The sequence below is a fragment of the Petromyzon marinus genome, chromosome 5 (assembly GCF_048934315.1).
Source record: "Petromyzon marinus isolate PM22_M1 ecotype Great Lakes invasive population chromosome 5, UKy_Petmar_22M1.pri1.0, whole genome shotgun sequence".
In the NCBI taxonomy this organism is placed as follows: domain Eukaryota; kingdom Metazoa; phylum Chordata; class Hyperoartia; order Petromyzontiformes; family Petromyzontidae; genus Petromyzon; species Petromyzon marinus.
In genome coordinates this window covers 17,922,851-17,944,344 of record NC_133671.1, presented here as the reverse complement: position 1 = coordinate 17,944,344, position 21,494 = coordinate 17,922,851, and the positions used below count along the sequence as shown (strand labels likewise).

The 21,494-nt window shown below is 42.8% G+C and overlaps 1 long non-coding RNA gene across 1 annotated transcript in view; it reads left to right on the top strand.

Annotated features, from left to right (window-relative positions):
• The first annotated feature begins 385 nt into the window (after nt 1–385).
• Nucleotides 386–21,494, top strand: part of LOC142918287 (uncharacterized) — a 54,306-nt gene continuing 33,197 nt past the window's right edge. Inside the window, exons 1-2 of the long non-coding RNA XR_012937463.1 lie at nt 386–1,052; nt 6,190–6,300. This is a non-coding gene — a long non-coding RNA (uncharacterized LOC142918287). The remainder of the gene's footprint in view (nt 1,053–6,189; nt 6,301–21,494) is intronic.

Here is a 21,494-nt window from a genome sequence, read left to right as displayed (position 1 = left end):
AGTGTGGCAGTTATTGCGCTGCACCAAGGACCCGCCGAACTGAATTCGATTCCTGCTCACGACCAACAACAGTGATGATTATCTGAATGGGTCGTGGACCTCCCCTAGAGCAACGCAGCCTCAAATGAGTATCTGGTGCGGTGTATAAAGATTGGCACTGCGGAATCAAAAGTGGTCGGGCGTGGTGCTGTCCACTGACCCCCTCATGTTCCGTGCCGACCTTCATAATCTATGAAGGCTGTACGGGGGATTGTTGTCGTTGGTGTGTGTGTGTGTGTACATGCGCGTGCCCCGTGTGTGTATGCAATTGTGGTTACTCATTGCATCCTTTTCGACAAGCAAGCCAGCATCAGGAGTCAAGGTCAGTGATTTTTTTTATATTTATGTTACTTTATTTTAATTACTACTAGCGAGAAGTACCCGGCGTTGCCCGGGCGAAAAAGACACACACACATCGGCTTACACACACACACACAGAGACATCGACCCACACAAACAAACTCATCGAGTCACACACACATGTACTCACACAAACATAGACTCACACACACATCGGCTTACACACACACACAGACATCGACCCACACAAACAAACTCATCGAGTCACACACACATGTACTCACACAAACATAGACTCACACACACATCGGCTTACACACACACAGAGACATCGACCCACACAAACAAACACATCGAGTCACACACACATGTACTCACACAAACATAGACTCACACACACATCGGCTTACACACACACAGAGACATCGACCCACACAAACAAACACATCGAGTCACACAAACACACACATGGACTCACACAAACATAGACTCACACACACATCGACCTACACACACATATATGCACTTACATGCACACACATATTGACTAACACACACACATGGACTTACACACACATGGACCCACACACACATCGACTTACACACACATATGGACTAACACACACACACACATAGCGACTCACACACACACACATCAACTGACACACAGAACGGTTCGACTTACGAACGGATCTCAGGAACTAACTATGGTGGTAAGTCGAGGACTCTCTGTACTTAAATCGAAAAAAAGATGCCTAATTGCATTATTGCAAGGTCAGCGAATGCATTATTGCTAATGTGTTTAAAACTTTACAGCTGTTGCTTTTGCCATATTTTTTTACATCTATTAAGGACGATATTTATAGCCCATTTTTTTATATTGTAGTTAGTCAGGTGAGAATTCAAAAGACAAGGAGTAACTTGTCAGAGTGACCTGGGCTATTACAGCACACAATGCCCGAGTTACCTCATATTAATGGAACGCATCTTAACAGCATATGCCTTGATGGATAAACAAATTAAAAGCCAAATATTTTTTCGAGTGTGACAAATGTACAAATTGCACGTGGTCTTTTTAAAACATGTCTCTCTAAATGAGCAACAAAAAAAACGCAAATCTGCATTTGTAAATTATTCAACATCTCAAGATTGAACAACGAATTTAATAACATTTCTATAATTGACTTTTATTTCAATGAAAATTAAAGTAAAGCAAACGTAATGCTAATGTCAATGTTAATAAATGACATAAAAACAAGGTGCTTCAAAATACAAGGTTACCATGACATGGTAAATTATGTTTGACTAAAATCGGCCCTAAAGGCAGAGCGTGGGCACTCCATTTAATCAGCTGGGGATATCTCATCAGGTTTGGAGTATGACTTGTTCACCTGAATGTCAGCCGATATGTAAGACAGAAAATTTAAGAAAAACTGAAATGAAGGCCGTGTTAATAAAGAACGTGGTGAGTTGTTTTGTTGTTACTGGTGTTTGTGCTTTTTCGAACGTATAATTTTCCCCGCAGATTGGTTTGGACTGGGTCACGATGCAACCTGGCATTTTCACAAAAATTCGCTCCTAAAAATTGGGCCATCATGCACTCGACCCAACTTAAATCTCAACTTTCAATCAGATGGCAAATGATCTTGAGGCTTTGGCCAAAGTGTGTAAGCGGTCTATCACCGGGACTGGTTTACTGGGGGCCAAATCCCCCCCCCCCCAGTTGCATCGTCAGCCAATCCAAGCTCGCCTGTACAAAAGTGCCTCAGCGATGACCCGCCAACCTCCCTCCCCACTGTGGAACTTGTGAAATTACAGTCAGTGAGTGGTGCTCATCTATTCAAATGGAAGCCCAAAGCAACAGTTGTTTTTGGTGGCCCTCAATTAAACATCTTTTTAAAATCCTGTTGGAAATGATAAGGTATAGAGAAAAGAGAGATATTGGATTTAGTGAGATAAGAGAAACGTACATAGCAGAGGCGTGGTTCTATTCTTGCATATGGCAATGTATTTAGGAGCTATATGCCCAATGTTGAGGTCTGCTAGCCACGAGAGGGCTTCAGGATTGAGTTGTATAAGTGTTGCTATTCCACCATTGAAGGAGTGGCTTACTCGATGGCCCCATAGTTTGTGTTGCATGGCCGCAGTCGCACTGCGGCTTGCATCTTTAATATTTCATTCGGGAAGGAGATGTGTGCATCGTCCTGATGCAGTTCATGGTTACACCGGTGTCCCTCAAGGAGGAGGAATATCAAAGCAAGGATGTTGCGATGTTTGGGTTTCGAATGGGGGTGTTTATGGACGTCCGAGTAGTTTTTAACTCGGTCATGTCGTGGAAAACCTGCGAATGGTGAGACACTGCAGTCGTGGCAACACTTAACTACAGTATTTGCATTCGTAAGGTATGAAACATTGGCTGGGTAAAGGAATAACTACACATGCAGGAGGTGTGGATCATTACTATGTATATGCAGCTTGCTATATAGTGACTCTAAGTAGCTGATCGTTACATATGTTTGTATGTAGGTAGGTCTGGAGAACTGCCCCTACGCCGTCCCGCTGATTTAAATGTACGTATCATCACTTCAAAGCTCATGATATGCAGTTAATGCTAACGAGCTCAAAATTATTCAGTTAATTTGGATTATTGGTCCCGGTGCTGCTTATTAAATCTACCATTCACTAAATTCTGGCCTTGTTATGCGAGTCCTGCTTCAAAATCACACAATAGACTGATATGTGAAGAGCAGCGGGAGCCACTGAATCTCATTGGGCTTTCCATGAGTGATACTGCAAAGTAGAGCTAGTAATATTGTAAGCTCTAATCTTTACTATACCATGTCAATCACTCGCTACTTTACGGGAAGTACAGGTGCAGGTTTCAGGGTTCGGGTCAAATTTTGCAGCCAAGAGATAGGATTCCAAAAACCACGGATTATATTTCATTAGCTTGGAATCAGACTTACTTTTGACTCATACCAAATAAAAAAAAATGGTCTTTGGTTTCAGGTTGTACTGCATGCTATTCGACAGGACAGTCCAATGAATTACCATCCTCCCATGTCAAGTGCTGGGAGCTTGTCCAGAATGTTTAGCTGCTCAGTTCAGTTCCTGAGGAAGCTCCCAGCTTGTGGGGCGAAACGTCGGACACCGTGCCGGACAACACGCGGCACAAGCATGAAAGTGCGTCACGGCGCTACGCAATAGCAGTGCAACCCACAAATGTCACGTGCAATAAGGCCTTCTTTTATTGAGATAGCCGATTTGCAAACGATCCAACCAACAACCAATTGGAATGTTATAGACATTTATCGAGTCACATTCCATTGATGTGATTGGCCATCCGATCTGGTAAAAAAAAAATTGTTTAAAAAAATCAGGTCAAATGCTGCAATTATCATCCGAATAAATAAATAAACATGTCCACTGCTAATGCTTAATAATAATAATGTTGTCGATGTAAATTCTTCAGAAGTTGGTACTTTTGGGTTAGGTCGTGTTCGGTATGATGCCAATTTTCAGCACAATCAAATCAAGTCGTCACGTGGGCAAATGCGGCCAATTGATTTGGGCGTTCAGCAATCTGTAGGAACGTTGAAAGGCAACCAAAATGTTTACAATTTTATACGAGGTTTACATTTACCTTCACGATCCAACCCGAAAGAAACTAATTATGAATCGTAACACTGATCCTGAAAGCCTACGTGTAAAAAAAAGAAACAATACATAAAAAAACCTGTTGAAACTGTAAATGACACGCGTATAACACGTAAGGTATTGCTTGCGCGTTATCACGAGCAGTGGGTTTTAAGGAAATGCGGTGGATGTAAAACACAACGAAACTCACCGCTCATTTCACATCCAAACCGACCTGCACGTGCTGAGAAAACGACTCCCATCTTTCCACCGCCCTACCATCCCTCCCCCCAAACGATCCTTCGAACCAATTTCTCTCTGTCACCCTTCACAATCTCAGTTAGTTTCACAGTTTCTAACTCACTTGCGCCGTTTTGTTCACCCTATTTGCCAACAAAAATTAACTTTCAGCCTATGAATGCCATTTTAATCAGCATACTGTACATCACTAATGTCTGCTTCACACGAGCACGCTTCGATGCGAGCATTGATATTGGTCGATAAAAATCGATGCATCGTTGCGATGCTTAATGATATAATCGGACTCATTTTTTCATATTGACTGACAAAACCTTGGAAGCATGACCTTCATGCTCATGGGCATCTTGTTATGGTAAAGGTTGCTTGCTCGTGTTCTAATACCAACCTCAAGGGGCCGTCCATAAATGACGTCACGCGATTTTGAACGATTTTTGATCCCCCCCCCCTCGTCACACGGCGTCACAAAAAGTCAGACCCCCCCCCCTCAAATATGACGTCACAAAGCTCTGCCCCCCCCCCCCCCGAAGCCAAATTTTCCATTTTAAAATAAAACATGCTTCAAATCGCTTTAAACTATTGCCATTGTAGTGCGTTTTTAATGTGGCGCTGCACTCTGATGTTGTAGGAGAAAACATTTATTAAAACGTCTATTTAATGAAGTAGAACGTGTTGTCTATATTTATTTAAAGTTGCGCATTTTGATGTGACGTCACATTTCTCAACCCCCCCCCCCTCGTCACACATCGTCACAAATGTCTGACCCCCCCCCCCCTTAGGTGCGTGACGTCATTTATGGACGGCTCCCAAGTGCTGTGCTTGCCTAATAAGTTCCTACCAATAGCGCTTGCCTCAGCAGTCTACAAAGACGAAAATGGCCTTACTTTTGTTTGGAAATTAGTTTTCTAAACTTTAATGAACACGGAGCTTAATTTGTGCTTTGTCCACGTCAATTTTTACTTTATGCTTTATGAATTCAAATGTCCTGCACGCAGTTTCTTAAAAAAAAAAAACTCTCAAGATCAAAAAATATATATTTACATTTAAAAGTCACATTCGCAAAATGTCCAGTAAGCGTGCGTGTATTATCTCACACTCTTGCCAAAAACACACCGTATTTTTAGAAGTGGAAATGCTGTGTCATTAAAAGACAAAATCTTCCTGCCTGCAGGATCAAATTATGCTATGATAAGGACAGCACTGCAAATAAGCGGCGGCATGCCAGCATTGATATGCTGGCAACGAAAGTGAGTTTGTTTTAAATGTGTTTGAACAAAACTTTATTTTTCCCAAATGCTGGCAGAGGACAATTGAAATTATGATAGGGGAAATGTTATACACGTAACATTTTACAAGTCTTAATTTTTAACCAGTTGGACTTTCCTTCGATTATGCGAATCGCGCATTACTTTTTTGCACGTTGATTTATGCCCGGTAATGCTTTAGCCGTAAAGCTCCAGGTGGTGCAGGTATATCACGATGTGATGACAACATTTTGCTCGGGGTTTTTTTTTTCTGCATAAACATTCTGTCAACTCCAGCTTACAACGGAACACTACAAAATCATTACGCGCTCTCTCGACGGATTGTGGGTAATAACATAATAAAAAAAACGGCGGAGGCATCTGTTTCACCGCAAAAAAAAAGTCCATCAACCAAGAGATTTTTTTTTTTCTCACCGCAGCTTTTCTTTTTTTAAACAAACAAAAAAAATGTGAACCGGTTTCCACAGACTCTGTCGTTTTCTTTGAATGTTGGTGGAATTGATTGATTGCGAAAAATGCTTCTTCATTATTGTTTTTTTTATAAGCCACCAAATATCTTTTATGCTGACGGGTCCAAGCGAAATGAAAGTGCACGCATCGTTGTGCAGCGTGGCGGCGGTAGAAATGCAACAAAGTTTTGATAATGAACATACGTTTTGCAAGTTACGAGCGAAGCGATGCATCTCTGCAGGTGCGTTGCAGTCACACCGGGGATTCCGTTAGCCGGTGGGGGTGCACTTCAGAGCATCAGGGGAACAGAAGGAGCTCTGCAATTTCACGAGCAAAGGAGTCCCCCTTTGTGGTGAGTGATATTTTAAACGATTTTCTTGTTGTGTTCAAGCAAACAGATTGGACCCCCAACTCGGCTTGCCAAGGTCATGACCCGAGCAAACGTGAAGCTAAATGACATCTCGCGAATGCCGAGCTGCTACGTCTGCCTCGGTTTTTTTTTCTTCACATAAACTTTATAGATTAAATTTAATTTGTGCAGAGCGCCTACGCTAATTACATTCCTTAAATATGTAAAAATGACGTCAGAGGGCGAGCGATTTATTACGCTGCACTGATAAATGCGGTGCATGGTATACGTTCGTGAACATTACATGGAGTAGCCCGGGTGCAATTATTGGAATAAAATAGTCAATTTGGGTAATTTAAAGATTACTCGTACTCCCACCATCAGTGAAAAAATGGATTACAGAAAAATTGGACGGATTAATTTACACCTACGTACAATGTTCGTTCTCGATGCCGGTGCACATTTAGTATTTTTGGTTCGCCCCACCCAACCCCCGCTTGCTAACGTGTAAGGTCCCTTACACGCGGGCAGGAGCATGTCACGATGACACAGTACATGGCTTTCTTTTTTTTTTAAACCATGGCAGATAACAAACATTAATGCTGGCATATGTCAATGTCGGCGCATCTCATGCACACCGCTGTCTTGGGTGCTACTGGGGGTAGGTTGCGAGGAACTTGATTCGTCGAGCCAGTTCGAGTGGATGTTCTCAAAGAAGCCGTGGCATTTAGCATCGAGCGAGGATGTTTGCGTACTCTTGTTATTTACTTGTGGGCCTCCTGTAGCCACGTGATTGTGTGCTGATTTTAAGACGCAAAGCATCGTTTAGTTTACAAAAAGAGAGAACACGACAGCTGTGTGGTTGTTGTTCACTTCCAGAGTTGCTCAAACATTTAATCTCTCCACCTTCCCTGAATACTTACTGATTTTATATTAAGTCACCCGAGCGTATATTTGCCAGACGGGACACAAAACAACCAAATGTTTGCCAAATTGTGTGCATGTGTGAATACACTTTGCTATGCAAACACAATGTGCTAAGCCACAATAACATTACAGATAATTGGCTGTGGCACGATGGTTCACACTTATAAATTACATAATAATTATCTTTGTTCGGTGGTTGCGGCACTCAAATGAATTCCCCAAATATAACGCTATGCTACGTTCACAAGATGTTTTCAGTGAGCGTGAAGGTTTCATCTTCATCATTCCCACTTTTAAATTATTCATCATCATCATCAACTATTGCCTATCCACTGCTGGACGAAGGCCCACCCGTGCTTTCGCCATCCCTCATGGCCTTGCGATACCACAATCCATCCCACTCCTACACGTGAGCTGATCTCATCACTCCCATCTCCACGTTGGGCGAGTTCTCTGCTTGGCTGCCTTTCCATTATCAGTCATGCCCATTGGCCATCATCATCCCATTTAGCGACGCGTCCTGCCCCAAACCCACTTACTTTCCTTAACAGCCAAAATTATGGCTCAAATGTGCATTTGTTCCCTAATCAAAGTCTTTTCCCTATTGTCTCCGAGCATAATTTCAAGCACACATCACTCAATATTCCTCCGTGCACCTTTCATATTCCTCATTCGTGTCCTTGTTTCTGGTCCGTACGCCATATTGATGGCACGCATATTCGTGCACGGAGGAAATGCGGAGGTCCTGCTAATATCTAACGCGTTGAATAATCCCTCAAAGTAAAGAAAAACATTTTGACACACGGAACGGCTTTGCTTTGTTCATTTATTTTTTGGTGCCCCTGTGCAAGTGGAGTGCTCCAGATGTGTTCTGAGTATGTGGTTCATTTATTACCCTCCTGTAGGAGTTGGCGGCGGGGGCGAACAGCCGACCCCAGAATAAATTAAGCTGCCACTTTGGATGTCAGCTAGTTGCTGGGTTGATGCGTTTCATTGTGCCTGACATGCGAGATGTTCCCTCTCAGTGATTTGTTATGGGCAACCCGCATACGAGTTACCTATCGCACGTGTATACGTATTTCAGGCCGAAGCAGGAGGATTTCTCCACAAATCTGGCTGTCCGCCTGATGATGGAAGTTGTAATTACTGGCGAAACGTCGTGCTCAAATTATAAATGTGGGTTTACTCTCCAACACACCGGTGTGCTGACCTAGTAACGGATTAACGCGTTTTGCTTGCATGACAAAAATTACTAATTGGCTGCGTCGGGTGTTTGGCGGGTTTAACGGCACATTTATATTTGCGTGATCTAACCCAAACACTTCTATAAGAATACGTTTAACCCTTTCTGGCAAAAAAAACCAGTTGTGTTAAGATGTTAAAACACCAAACAGTAACCTTTTGCAAGGAATGATGCCTGTATTAACCCCATATACACGTTGTGAACATGCAAAATAAAATGCTCTAGTCGTATATGATGCATTGTCTTTGAAACCGATTGGTCCACACCAGAGACAGCTTTCTTTGGAACCTAGACCAGTGGACGCAAAAGGTTCATGTTTGGTGTTTTAACATCTTAACACCTGTATTCTTAGCTCTTTCGGTAAAGTCACGTTGAAGGAAAGCAATAAAATAATAAAATATATATAAAACAATACAAATTCTCACGACGTTTCGACCATAACGCAAACGGTCATCATCAGGTGTGGAAAAAAAAACACCGGCAACAAACACGAAACATAGATGGACTCGTCCTTCTAAATAAACTGCCAAATCGCTGCCCGTGGCGCTAACGGGTTTTTAAATAAAGAAATAAACACAACCACCGTTAAAAATAAATAAATATATGCGGACCGCCACTTCTTTAAAATGTTTCTTGCCGTTGTTTTTTTTCCACACCTGATGATGACCGTTTGCGTTATGGTCGAAACGTCGTGAGAATTTTTATTGTTTTTTATATATATTTTATTATTTTATTGTTTCCCTTCAACATGACTTTACCGAAAGAGCTAAGAATATGAATTACTGCAGTCACGAAAGCTTTAAATCAAAATCTTAACACCTGTTTTATTGTCATAAAGGGTAAAACCTTTTTTTATAATTTGATAGTGGCAAGGGAGGTCCTAACAAAAACCTATATTGTGGATAATATTGCTCACGAAAGCCTACGTATTGAACGTACACGTACAGCCTGCCGTTTTGAATGAGGGCATCCCCCCACATAGTGGGGGTGCTGTGAGGGTTGTTTGACCATACTTCACCACGCTGAAGTGTATGGGTTGGTTGAAGATGGGGGGGGGGGGGGGCAAATGCACAATCAACCGGGTTTAATTTTTTTTCTGAGCTGCCAACTACTGCCCACAACGCCTATTACACAAAGCTGTTTTACGGATGGTAGTCGCGCATCCAAGTGCTTTCCAGCCCCGGTCCTGCTTCACTTCAGATGTCTTAGAGGATCAGGCACATCCTGCGTGATTTGGTTAGAGGCAAATTTACTCAGTGCAAATAGTAACAAAAAATAAATTGTCCCCCAAATTACTCAATCTGTGCCATCAGGATCGTGCCATGCCGCGTCGAATCCGTTGGGAACTTTCAGAGAACAGCATTAATTTAATAGAATGGTCCGCAGAAGGAGGTATTGTAGAACTGTTTCTGAAATCTCCTTCAACTGGCCTCTTATCCACCCTGGAAGAAAGCACTCTTCCATCCACTCAGTTGAAGAACGAAAAGGTTGTGATGTGACCAAATGCGTTTTTATTTATTCTTAGAGTGCTGGATTTAGCCAAACTAAGCGGAAAATCACAAATTTACATTCTGATTTTGTGAGATGTCTACGGTGACTTTGATGAGAAGGGGGTTTCCAGCAGTCTTCAGAGTCGGTTCACATATTGTTCAGTGGACGCGATATGAATTTGGTGATCTGTGTACGCTCGAGACACAGTCACCACATAAAAAAAAATACCCTTTTACTCACCTAGTTAATTTACCGTACCCCCCCCCCCCCCTCCAAACCTTCACACGCCTCGACATTACCTTCATGTATTGCGGTCTCAATGTGTGATACTACCATTGGCGCATTTCACAAAGACAACTCAACAAACTCATCAAGAACACGACCCAAAAAGAGGGGGTTGCGGGGGGGGGGTAATGCAACGTTTCAGGCAAGGGGCCAACTTGAAAGCAGTGTCTGGAACGTGACAGATATTTTTTTTTATAAAAAAATATATTTTCTCTTTCAGCACGGTAGTGTTCTTGATGAATGCGTTGAGGTTTTTTTGTTGGACGAGTTTTTTTTTTTCTCGCGAGTTAGCTCTCACCTTTCTTGCACTCCAAAGTGCCCTTCCGATGCTAATTGCCTCTCCTGACCGCTCCGTGCAGTGAAATAAACGGACGAAATTAAAATCGCGGGTGCCATATGGCGATGTTCGCCGTCGTGTGGCCACCTACGGCGCCTGGTAGCCCCTGCAATATGCGCACGCCACCAAGTCCCCAGCGCCGTATAAGGGTCGTTTGCGTTCCTTGCATTACACATCTACCGTCGAAAAAGTGACGCGTTATAATGCAACGGCAATAGAGACAAAAGTGTGTGTGTGTTTTTTTAACGATGCAAACTGCTGTGTTTGTGACTACTGCGTTCAAATAACCCCACCGCCACATTGATCCCAACGTCTTTGTCTTTATAGCATGATCAGTACATTAAAAAAATTAGGATTAAACGAAGGTTATTGTTGGGAGGGTGCACTTTTTTTAAATTTCATTCTTAAGACTTTTCAACGGCCACTGCTATGATTATATGTGCAGTCGATTTGCTCGCTGGAGGGTAGAGACTCTGCTTTCTCACATAGTGCATGACATTAAATGTACCCCATGAGGTATTTTCACACGCACGTGCATTATTGGCAATTGAATGCCCAAACAAATCATCATCAGCATTGGTACGTTATTTATAACCGGGCACGGGACCCATGGAGACTCCGCGTCTATTATTCAAGGAAGACGTGGGTCACAAAGGCAAAACAATACAATACACAGTGTGATGAAACAAGGACGAATATAATACAGCGTGGGAATAACAAGTAATGTGAGAACAATATTAATTTAATGTTTTGTAAAAGATGGAGCCCCTGTAATTGCTTCCTCACGACACCACTGGTAGAAGGGCCCTCCCCACGAGAGGAAGCTCTGGAGAGCCACCTAGCAAGGGTGTTTGGCCTAGAGTTTCCCATAATGGCCAGACCTCGTCAAGATGTGTGGACAACTTACATTTGGTCGATATGTTAAAAGGGCCGGGAGCCATTTTGGTTTTGAGTTGGAGTGCCTTGTGGTTGTTTCCCGTTTTTCATTATTATTAAAGAGTTTTATTGTTACCAGACCATCTTGAGTACGATCATCTTTGACTACGCTCGTTAGTAAGGTGAGGAATTAGCCTACAGATGGGAGTACCCACAGTTTACCCCACTACGACCGACCCATTTATCGTGCTGAGTGGACAGAAGCGAGGCGAAAAGGGTGAGGATGGGGATCTAGTATACTGCCGTGCCAGACAACCCGCACTGGTGACCTCCAGTGTGCTAACCATTGCACCATTCTTGTTAACCTAAAAATAACCTACGATTCCTATTTGCTTTGAAACATTTTCTAGCAAGTTCAGATATTTTATACGCAAGAGATGAGGTGGCAAACGGTAAAATGTATATTAGCCCCGTACCACAATCCAGCAAGGATTGCCTAGTGATCTTTAAGGTCCACAAGCAACCTATGTTCTCTGCATTTTTTTTCATTTCATGCACTTTTACTACGCTTTTTTTGTAAAAAAAAAATTCTAATCTCCTTTGGTTACAACTGATATGCCGGTTGGTGCAGCACGTGCATATGCGCAGCTGAATTATAGTCATGCATTTGCAACGGAAAGCTGGTTACTGTACACTCTAGGGCTTTTGTCATCTTGTTGGCAGTCCAATCCCATATATTATTGACGAGTGCCATATTAATGGTTAATACCGGCCAACATTGTTTTCTGACCTTTCGCATGGGCAATACTGATAACCCGGCCACAGAGAATGAAAAAAAAAACGCACGTTCCGATCAGCGATGGCATTTACAACGCTCCAAGTATTCTCTGTCAAGCTTGTTTCCTTGTCCCAAAACCAGCTGGAGACATGCCCTTTTAGCCAGCATGTATCCAATCACCTGTTCTCATGTATACTTGTGTATACCTCTCTAGAATCAGCTTCCTTCACATTGCATACGGCCGAAAGGATGCTGACTAAATTAGTATATATATTTTTTTAAACTGTAATTATCAGGATTGCAATAATGCATCGATGCATCGAATGTGAAGGTTCATGATGCATTCGTCAAAGTGCATGCGTAAGAACAGACCGTTTTCAACTTGAACACGTTGCATAGAATAGGTTCACGTCACCCCCGGTAGCCACTAGTGGCCGCTTTAATTGGAGCAAATGCGAAAGAGAAAATGACGAGACGCTTGAATTCCAATCGTTACCCGGCATTCATTAAATCGGTGCCGAGTGGGAGCGGGCACTTCATTCGTACCACCGCGCCACCCACCAATGATTAACCAACGTTTCGGCAAATGCGAACAGCCTGCCATTTAACATGCACGCGCAGATAGGCGGCACAACGTGGTGTGCGCGACGCTCAAGACGGGAAACGCGCGGCCTGGTTTTGTGCACCTGCTGCTGCTGCTCTTGGTGCCCCGATTGCCTGCAGTGTTCCCGGACGACCTCTGGGTAATTATGAGCGTGTCAATCAAGGGTTAGTGTTGTCACAATTACATATGTCCTGCTTCTTCCCTCCAACGCTGTGTGCCCGGAATACAAAAAAAAAATAATGTGCAACGCAACGGAGGCCACACAGAGCCAGCCGACGCCTTCACAATTCGGACGAAGTTTGATGCATTCCACAAACATCCCCCCCCCTCCCCCATACCACCACCACCCCCCCCGTCGTGTGTAACCTTCGCAGGCTGCCCAGGCGAATGGCGTTAAGCGAGGAGCCCGTTAAAGGCTGGCATTGAGCGGTGAAGGGCCGCACACCGTCGTCGTCTTTGGCGCCTCTGCGCTTGCGGCTTCGCGCACATCAATGAGATACCAGTTCGAAGGCCGAGTCGACCTAGGGGATGCCCCGAGACCAGCTCAGACACACGTGTTCGCGCACAGAGCGGACAAATGCCCAATTCACCTTCGAGTTCGTGAGCGCCTCTTTCAGGCTGATGCTGCACGAGGGATGGGGGTGGGGTCGTGGGCAGACCCGTGTGGCCAGCGTTTGTCTCCCGGTCGTCGATGTCAGCTCACCACACCAGACGCTCCTCATTTAAGGCCGAGTCAAACCTGGGGGATGCGCCGACACCGGTCGAGATACCACTTGGCCATTGAATTTAGCCGCTGCGCCGAGAATTAAACTCAGGTGCCTGGATTATCAGCAAGGTGCCCTAAGCAATGTGTCGCCACTCCACCTCACCCTACCGCAAAACACGCAGATTTTTTTTTTATTTGGCGCATTTTTGTCGTCGTTTTTGCTGCAAATGCAGAAGTACAAAATGCATACATGATATCACCACCCGCACAGCGTTTAATAAAAGCACACACGTCTGTGATTAAGAGGCGCATTTATGCCAATGATGTGGATAAACACTTTGGCAGGGCTGTCGCGATAACTGTATAGACGTGGGTGGGTAGGGCGGGTGCAAAAAAAATGCGTATACAAAAATTTATTCGGATGGATTTGTGCTCAGCTTCGTCCTATGTGTGGTTGTTGTGCAAGTCAGAGGCAGAGAGAAAATAATTGGTGCTGTCATTTTGTCTATATTGCAGAGCCTTGAGTGTATATATTATCCAAATGAATTGCTTTAAGAGTGCTTATTTTAGTTTAATGCGAATAATGACTGCAACTGCCAACAGCAAATAAATGAATTCCATCAAGTGGCAAAAAAATACCTTTCAAGTGCCTTCTTTTGGAAAAGCCACTTTTTTTTGGGGGGGGGGGGGGGGGAGCCACTGTGTTCCCAGAGGGCGCTCATTGACGAGTCTAAAGGGAATGATCAACGACAGTTTACTCTGCCTGGCGTGCACAACTAATGCTCGAAAACGAGCGACGCGACCGATCGGGATCGCACACCTTGATGAAAACCGCTCCTGTTTACACCGCCAAATGTAAACCAAATCAGCGCTAACGGTTGTGGATGAAAGTAAGTGCCGTGTCGCTGTTTGTCCTAATGGTTCTTTGGTGCTCTCTGTGGCCATGCGCATGGGCGAGCTCATGGGTCATTTTCAGGGCCGCTAAGGGACGATGCTGTGCCAGCAACCGTGCCTCACACTGGCCTAGGAATGGTCTCACATTTGAGGCAGATGTCCCCACACTATGGTCTGGCACCTGTTCTGGTTTTCCCTCGCTCGTGCTCTTTTCGAGGTAGCTGTCCTGGAGAATCTGGATATTAAAAGTCTCGGTTGTTGTCAGTTGTGTAACAATAAGTCACTAAACAACATGCATTTATGGCTCTCCCCTCTTCCAATGTTATTAGATATTATTCTTTCCATGATATGTCCTGGGTTTTTTTGTACCTCATGAGGTATAATTTTCTCGCAAATCCCTTACTGTACTCACTCCTTACTCCTTCTTTCTGACCCTCCACGGCTAGTCGTGGGGATTGGGAAGTTATAAAAGTGATCTTTAACTAGGCATGGGCTACTTTAGAATGTCTTAAAAAACATACATTTTTGTTAATGTTTGGCTATGATTTTTTCTATTAACACCGCCATGAAATTAAACCAAGCGAGTAATCCTGCGGTTTGCAGGTCTGTCCCGCTTCTGCGTTGTCCCCATAACTTCGGCACCGGATCTGGGATTTGTCCAGCTCGTGGCAAAGGTGGTTCATAGAGGGGTCCACGGTTTAGGTCCAATCGGACATTGGGTCGATCATGATGGCAATCCACTAAATCGGTGGATCCGATCACACGGCAGCAAAATCAGATCAGGATCAACTGATCAGGATCATATTTTAATTATTAAGTAATAATGCATTACCCAATAGTGTAAGACTTAGAAAGTCAATGCAAACTTGAGTTTGGTGAGACACATTACGACTGCGTATTTGTTTGCGGTTGTGAAGTATAGCTCTACGATTGGATTGCGGGTCGTACTGCTCCATGTGCTGGGAGCTTCTTTAGCAATTGAAGAAGCATTGTACATCATGCCGGGCAACACAGTATAACCTGGTACAAGCTGAAGACACATCATAGAAGTGTACTGAGAAAAAAATGCTTGTTTTTCAGAATATATATCAGGCCTGTACAAATTAATCTATTAATTATCAATTAAACTTGATCTTAACGTGCATGATAGAGGTACCGAATGATATGCATAACAATGTTTTATTGACATATGTTGTATGTGATCAGTTCAAATAAACCTTACAGTCATTATGCACTTCACATACTGGACAATGAAATGGAAAGACGGCATCATTGATTCATGAATCGAATAGTGATAAGTTATTGACATGTGGAGCTGTGTAATTAAAAGCTTAACATATTCGTTAAAAATAGCTGCTGCTGCTGCTGCTACTGCTGCCCAGTGGAGTGCAGCAAGAGATATCTAACCAGAGGGTTAGATGTCTCTTGCTGAAGTTACAAAGGTCTCGCCTGGGGCAAATATTGACACGTATTTCTTTCATCCATCAAAATAGATTAAACATTTTATTTGAAACATATTAATCCATATATATGTGTATAAAATATTTAATGGAAGGAAAATAAATATTGGTTTTACCGCCCTTACACCCTACAATTGAATTCATGGTCACAATTCAGGACCACACATCTATGGAAGACTATTGTTTTTGGTTTCTTTTGGCGGTTTTTTCTGCCTCGTTTGTACCGATTTGTAACACATTTATATATTCTTGGTTCTTTCGGTAAAGTCGCGTAGAAGGGAAATAATAACATAATAAAAATAAAACATAATAAAATAAAATTCTCACGACGTTTCGGCCACAACGCAAGCAGCGACTTTACCGAAAGAACCAAGAATATGAATCCCTGCAGTCACGAAAGCTTTAAATCCACATTTATATAGTTTCAATATCGTTCGGAAAATATCATAATTCATAATTAGCTATAAATATTTGATGTGCCATGAGCGAGAGCATCGATGCTAATTAACGAATAAAAAATATTGTTCATTTTTCATAATAAAGGTTTTTGGGTTAGATCGCGTGAGTATAAATGTGTCGTGGCCCTCCACCACCCGACACAGCGAGTAAGGTGTTGATCACGTAAACAACGCGCCTATTAGTTACTACTTCAGCCCACCGGTGTGTTGGAGAGTAAATCCACAACAATTACGATTTGACTACTCAAATTCTAAATGTTTGAGCACTCAAATTGTAAATGGCACGTTTTGTTTACGTGACAAACAAACTGGCTGTGTCGGGTGGTGGAGGGTTACGACACATTTATGCTCACGCGATCTGACCCAAAACCTTTATTATGAATAATACGTGTTAAACTGAGTGTTTATTTTAGTGAGTTATACTTTTTTTCAGTGAACATCCGATCCAATCAACATGTAACCCAATGCTGATCAGGTCATGATTGTATCCATGTGACAATCTGATAATAAAGTTTCAATGTCGATTTCAAATCCGATTCGAATTGAACTGACAGTACACCATAGGGACAAGTTTGAGATTTCAAATGTTTGGGATTTGGATTTTTAAGGATAATTCCAGATGTGTTTTTTTGTGATTTCAGGATAATGTACATTGCGCAATAATTTTAACGTGTCTTTGTGGTCAAACAAGTGACATTGCACAATACCATGTGACATCACTTTTGGTGGAGAAAGCACAGTGATATACATAATGTGATTTCCCGTGATGTCACACTTTCGGACGCAACATTTTGTGTCGAAGCCTGATGTTCATATTTTTCAGATTAATTTTAAAATTGGGAACGCGTCTCCGTTGACCCCCAGCGGATCGGTTTTAGAGAGGAGCTTGGCAAGCTGGTGTCTGGAACTCCCTTGGGATTGGTTTGGCCAGGCTGGGTTGACGTTGCTCTTTGACCCAATCCAGTGGGAGAATAGTGCCAGCCCAGCTCCCCATTGACCGTGGAAACGAGCCACGAATTGTACCCTGTCATTGGCTATTGACTTCGGAGCGCTCAGTTGCTGCATACTCGAGATTATTACGCGCAAACAGCGTTTCTCACAATAGTCCTCTCGGAATGGGTTATTCGGCTCCGCAATTTACATGAACTCATCGCCTGGCTCAACTTGTCCATCTTCCACACCATAAGTCACAGTGCTTACTGTACTCAACATACGTAACAATCCGGAGCCACGAGGCATTTTAAAAGGAGCGTGACATTTATTTCAGGAATATGCCAGCAAATGACAATACGTCCCAAACTGGGGGGGCTCCTGAAAATGTAAGAAGATTTTATGTTTTTTCTTGGTAAACAATAGTAGCTTAAAGGTGTAGCTTATCTGCTCCACCCCTCTAAGGTACTACGTTTGCTTATGCAGTACACAATAGGAATGGTAATATATAGCAAGTGTAAAGTTCCTCCAGTAGCGTTAACCGCATATAACTATATATACAACTTAATCCATTCCTATATGACACTGCTTTAAAATAAAATGTGTAATAGGCAACATTTCTCGACGGCACGTAAAAAGTTTTTCCTGTCAAGAAGAGGAAAACGCACCTTGATGTTTTGGCTAAGTGATTGGTAGCAGTTTGTTCATTAGTTGGGTGGTCATTGAAGTCGAGTTTTGAATCAGGCCCTATTTTATTCTAATGGCACCGTATACGTTTTACTCCGGTTGTGCGGCATCGTTTAATTACAATGGTACAAATTTATGAATGTCCCCCACCTCTCTCCACCCAGCAGTATAAACGCGTGCACCACAATAAGTTGATCAGCAAGTCACGTGTTGTGGTTGTGATGTGTGGGTTACTGCCACCCCTCCCAAGATGTCTGGCCACTGTGGAAGAGTCGGCCAAACACTCTATACAGGGCCTCGTCTAAAGCTCCCTCTCACGGAAGCCCCCCCCCCCCCCACCCCGCCCCTTCTGCCAGCAGTGGCGTAAGCAAGAAATTGCAGGGCTGTGCCTTTTACCATTAGAGAGATTACTGGGCTTAAGTCGACATTCAACCAGGATGTTCCCATTGCAACCCTCCAACTTACGAGGAGCCACAGTGCTATAAGTGCCACCTGCCTCGGTACTAGGACTTGAGCAGGTTTTTTTTTATTCTTGCTGTGGTTGTCCCACGTGATGACGATTTGCTTGTGTTGCGATCGAAACGTCGTGATATATAATTTTTCTACCCACGTGACTTCACCGAAAGAACCAAAGGGCAGGAACGATTATTCAAAATCCTCACCAAGGGGGACAGAACATTCCCTAATCATGCTCCCAGCATTTGGTAACTCCTTTCGGTCCCTCGGTGCAATTCGCAGATTTCAGTGTCCATTTTAAATCAAGGCGAAAGACGCATTTGTTCGAAAAAGGCTTTTAATAACGTTTTAACGCGCCAGCAATGAAGCTGTGTTTTATTTATCAGATTTTAATCTCCAATTTGTCGTGTTTTATAGTGCCTGTGGATTACGCACGGATTACGAAGTACACCGTGAGGTCCTGATCCTGAAAGGCGCTGTATATTTGTGACGTTATTGTTGCTGTTGTGTCATTTTTTGCCATTCAGTGAATTATCAGAGGGCAGCACCGTGTAATTTATTAACGTAGGCACCCCGTGGTCCTCCTTAATCAGGACTTTGAACGCTGCTCCAATTTTTTTCTCCTTGCACAACATTGTCAAGGATAATGACTTACTATTTGTCGCGTTTCACAAAATTGCCCATACCTCCGTTTATTGTGGACTGCCTAATGCATTCCTGAGGGCTCAGTTGTAAGAGGGATTGGGCTCTATTTTTGTCAGTTGTTCCTTGCATAGGCGCCACTGAAATTAATTTCCCTTCGAAAGTACTTCGTGCATGAGTATTGATGCCAATCCCAGGTATACATGGGTTGCTTGCGATTGCACCTGTGCTGTTAGTTCGTGCGACTACCATTGCTCACTAAGTGCTCGCTTCAAACAAATATGAGACCGAGAACATCGGGGTACAGAAAAACAATGCATTACCTCTTCACATGCACGCAAAATTTCACAATGCCATGGCCATTTTCGACCAGCGGGGTTGCTACGGTTATCCCATTTCAAGGAAAGCAGAAACATTTCTAGTGCATTGACTTTTTCTGCGTGAAGAATGACCTTCAAGTGAAGCAGTGTGATGAATCATTGCCTTTTCATGAAATAAGAAATATGGCACAGAGGCTTGCCTAACACATAATTTGATTATTACCACATTATATAAAACATTGTTTTTAGGAAAGAGGTAAGTGCACGTACAGCAAACCTTAAAAACAAAAATCTCATCTTACAATCGCACTGTAATTTGAATACGCATTGATACGTGTTGTTGATGGCCATTAATGGAAGCAATTCTCTCGAGTAAGAATTTTCATTAAATGTAACCTTATGCAGTATATGATTGTAACCATCATGCATCGATTTGTCAATTAATATTGATTTATGTGCTTCACAATTTGTACGAACCGTTTATCCTTGTTTCATATATGTTTTACGTAATTAGTTCGTCTGACCCCAGTCGGCACGAGAGGTGCTGCAATTTCTTGACCCCCTTGAATTATGACAATTCGTTGAATGACTGAGAATGGGGCGGTGGGAGGGGGTGAATTGACGCAGATCAGAAGATCCATGATTAGTTTTCTCAAGTATCTCCAACGTTAGTGAATATGCAGCAGAGTACACTGGTGATTCAGCACCTTGGGGGAGGGGGGCTGTGAGGTGGCAGTGCACAGCAATGGATTCTTGCATCAATTCAAAGTGGAACTAATTATTTCGTAATGCTGGGTTGTGGCAGCGGTGCGCAAGCACAACATTAACAACAACAAAAATGTATTTGTTAATAACACCGTGGCCTTAAAATAGAAAATGCATAACAGGAAACGTTTGGGGCAATGATCCTTTGTCATAGCACACAGCATCATATATGTGCTTTGAAGAAGGGCCACTGCTAAAAACTTTACCTATTTTATATTTATCCTCATAAGGCCACACAGTGTTATTGACAAATCTGTTGAGTTTATTTTTTTGTAAGTAATTTATAGCTTTGAGTGTTACTGCTTCGTATGTATGGGTATTTCCCCAAGTACAATGGTTTTCTGTCATATGCCAAACACTCATACATGGAATTGACTCAACATCCCAATGGAAGATAAAAAAAATTGTTGTGCATTTACCCAAAATATAAAAAAAACATACAATGTCTCCTTCCTTTATCCGTCTCTCCATATAATAAAATACAAGGATTTCCTACGCAACCCATCAGCTGCACAACCTTCTGAAAGTGCCTAATTTCAACGGTATTGATTCCCAGACAAGCAAATAAAATTGAAAAAAAAAAACAGTAGATATTACAGTACATATCATTCAGTCAAACATTTCATTGATGACTATTTTCTGAAATCCTCTTGGACTCGAAAATAATAGCATAGCAGCATCAGGTAACAACAGGGTGTGATGACAATGACGACAACGACGATGATGACAGGAAAGCGTAACGCTTGACAGGTATGCGTGCAGGAAACAAATACCTTCTCAAGGAGGAGTGGCGGCCTCATTAAAAGTAAAGAAAGAAAGCCCCGAAAAAGTTTTAATTTAGTAATGGCGGATTGGATGCGACGGAGCTGCAGGTATAAAATAATCTATATGGCATCGGGCTTAGTGGAACAATCTACAGAGAATCAAATCATCGCCCTCGCCTACGACATGGGAGACGATGCTGAAGCTATTATTGCAGCATGACTTCTGAGCGAAAGAAAACTACAAAGTACTCTTGGCGGCTTCAGACAAATCATTTTGCTGTGAAGTGCGATGCAATATTTTCACGGGCACATTTTAACCCGAGAAGCGAAAGTGCCGAGGGCACCATAATGGTGGTGCGTACATTGGAACAGTGATGAGCAAAGATTTTATTTAAAAAAAAAACATAGAACGTGATTCATTGTAGCATTCACCAGCTTTGTCACTTTTGCGGACCCTGAGAAATTGTCAATCGCAGGGACGTAGGTTGTTTTCTCCCAGTCGAATGAGTTTGTTCTGACCGTTTTGCCAAGGACTACGCTCTGAAGAAATGTCTGCGGCTATCAAGGTCATTTT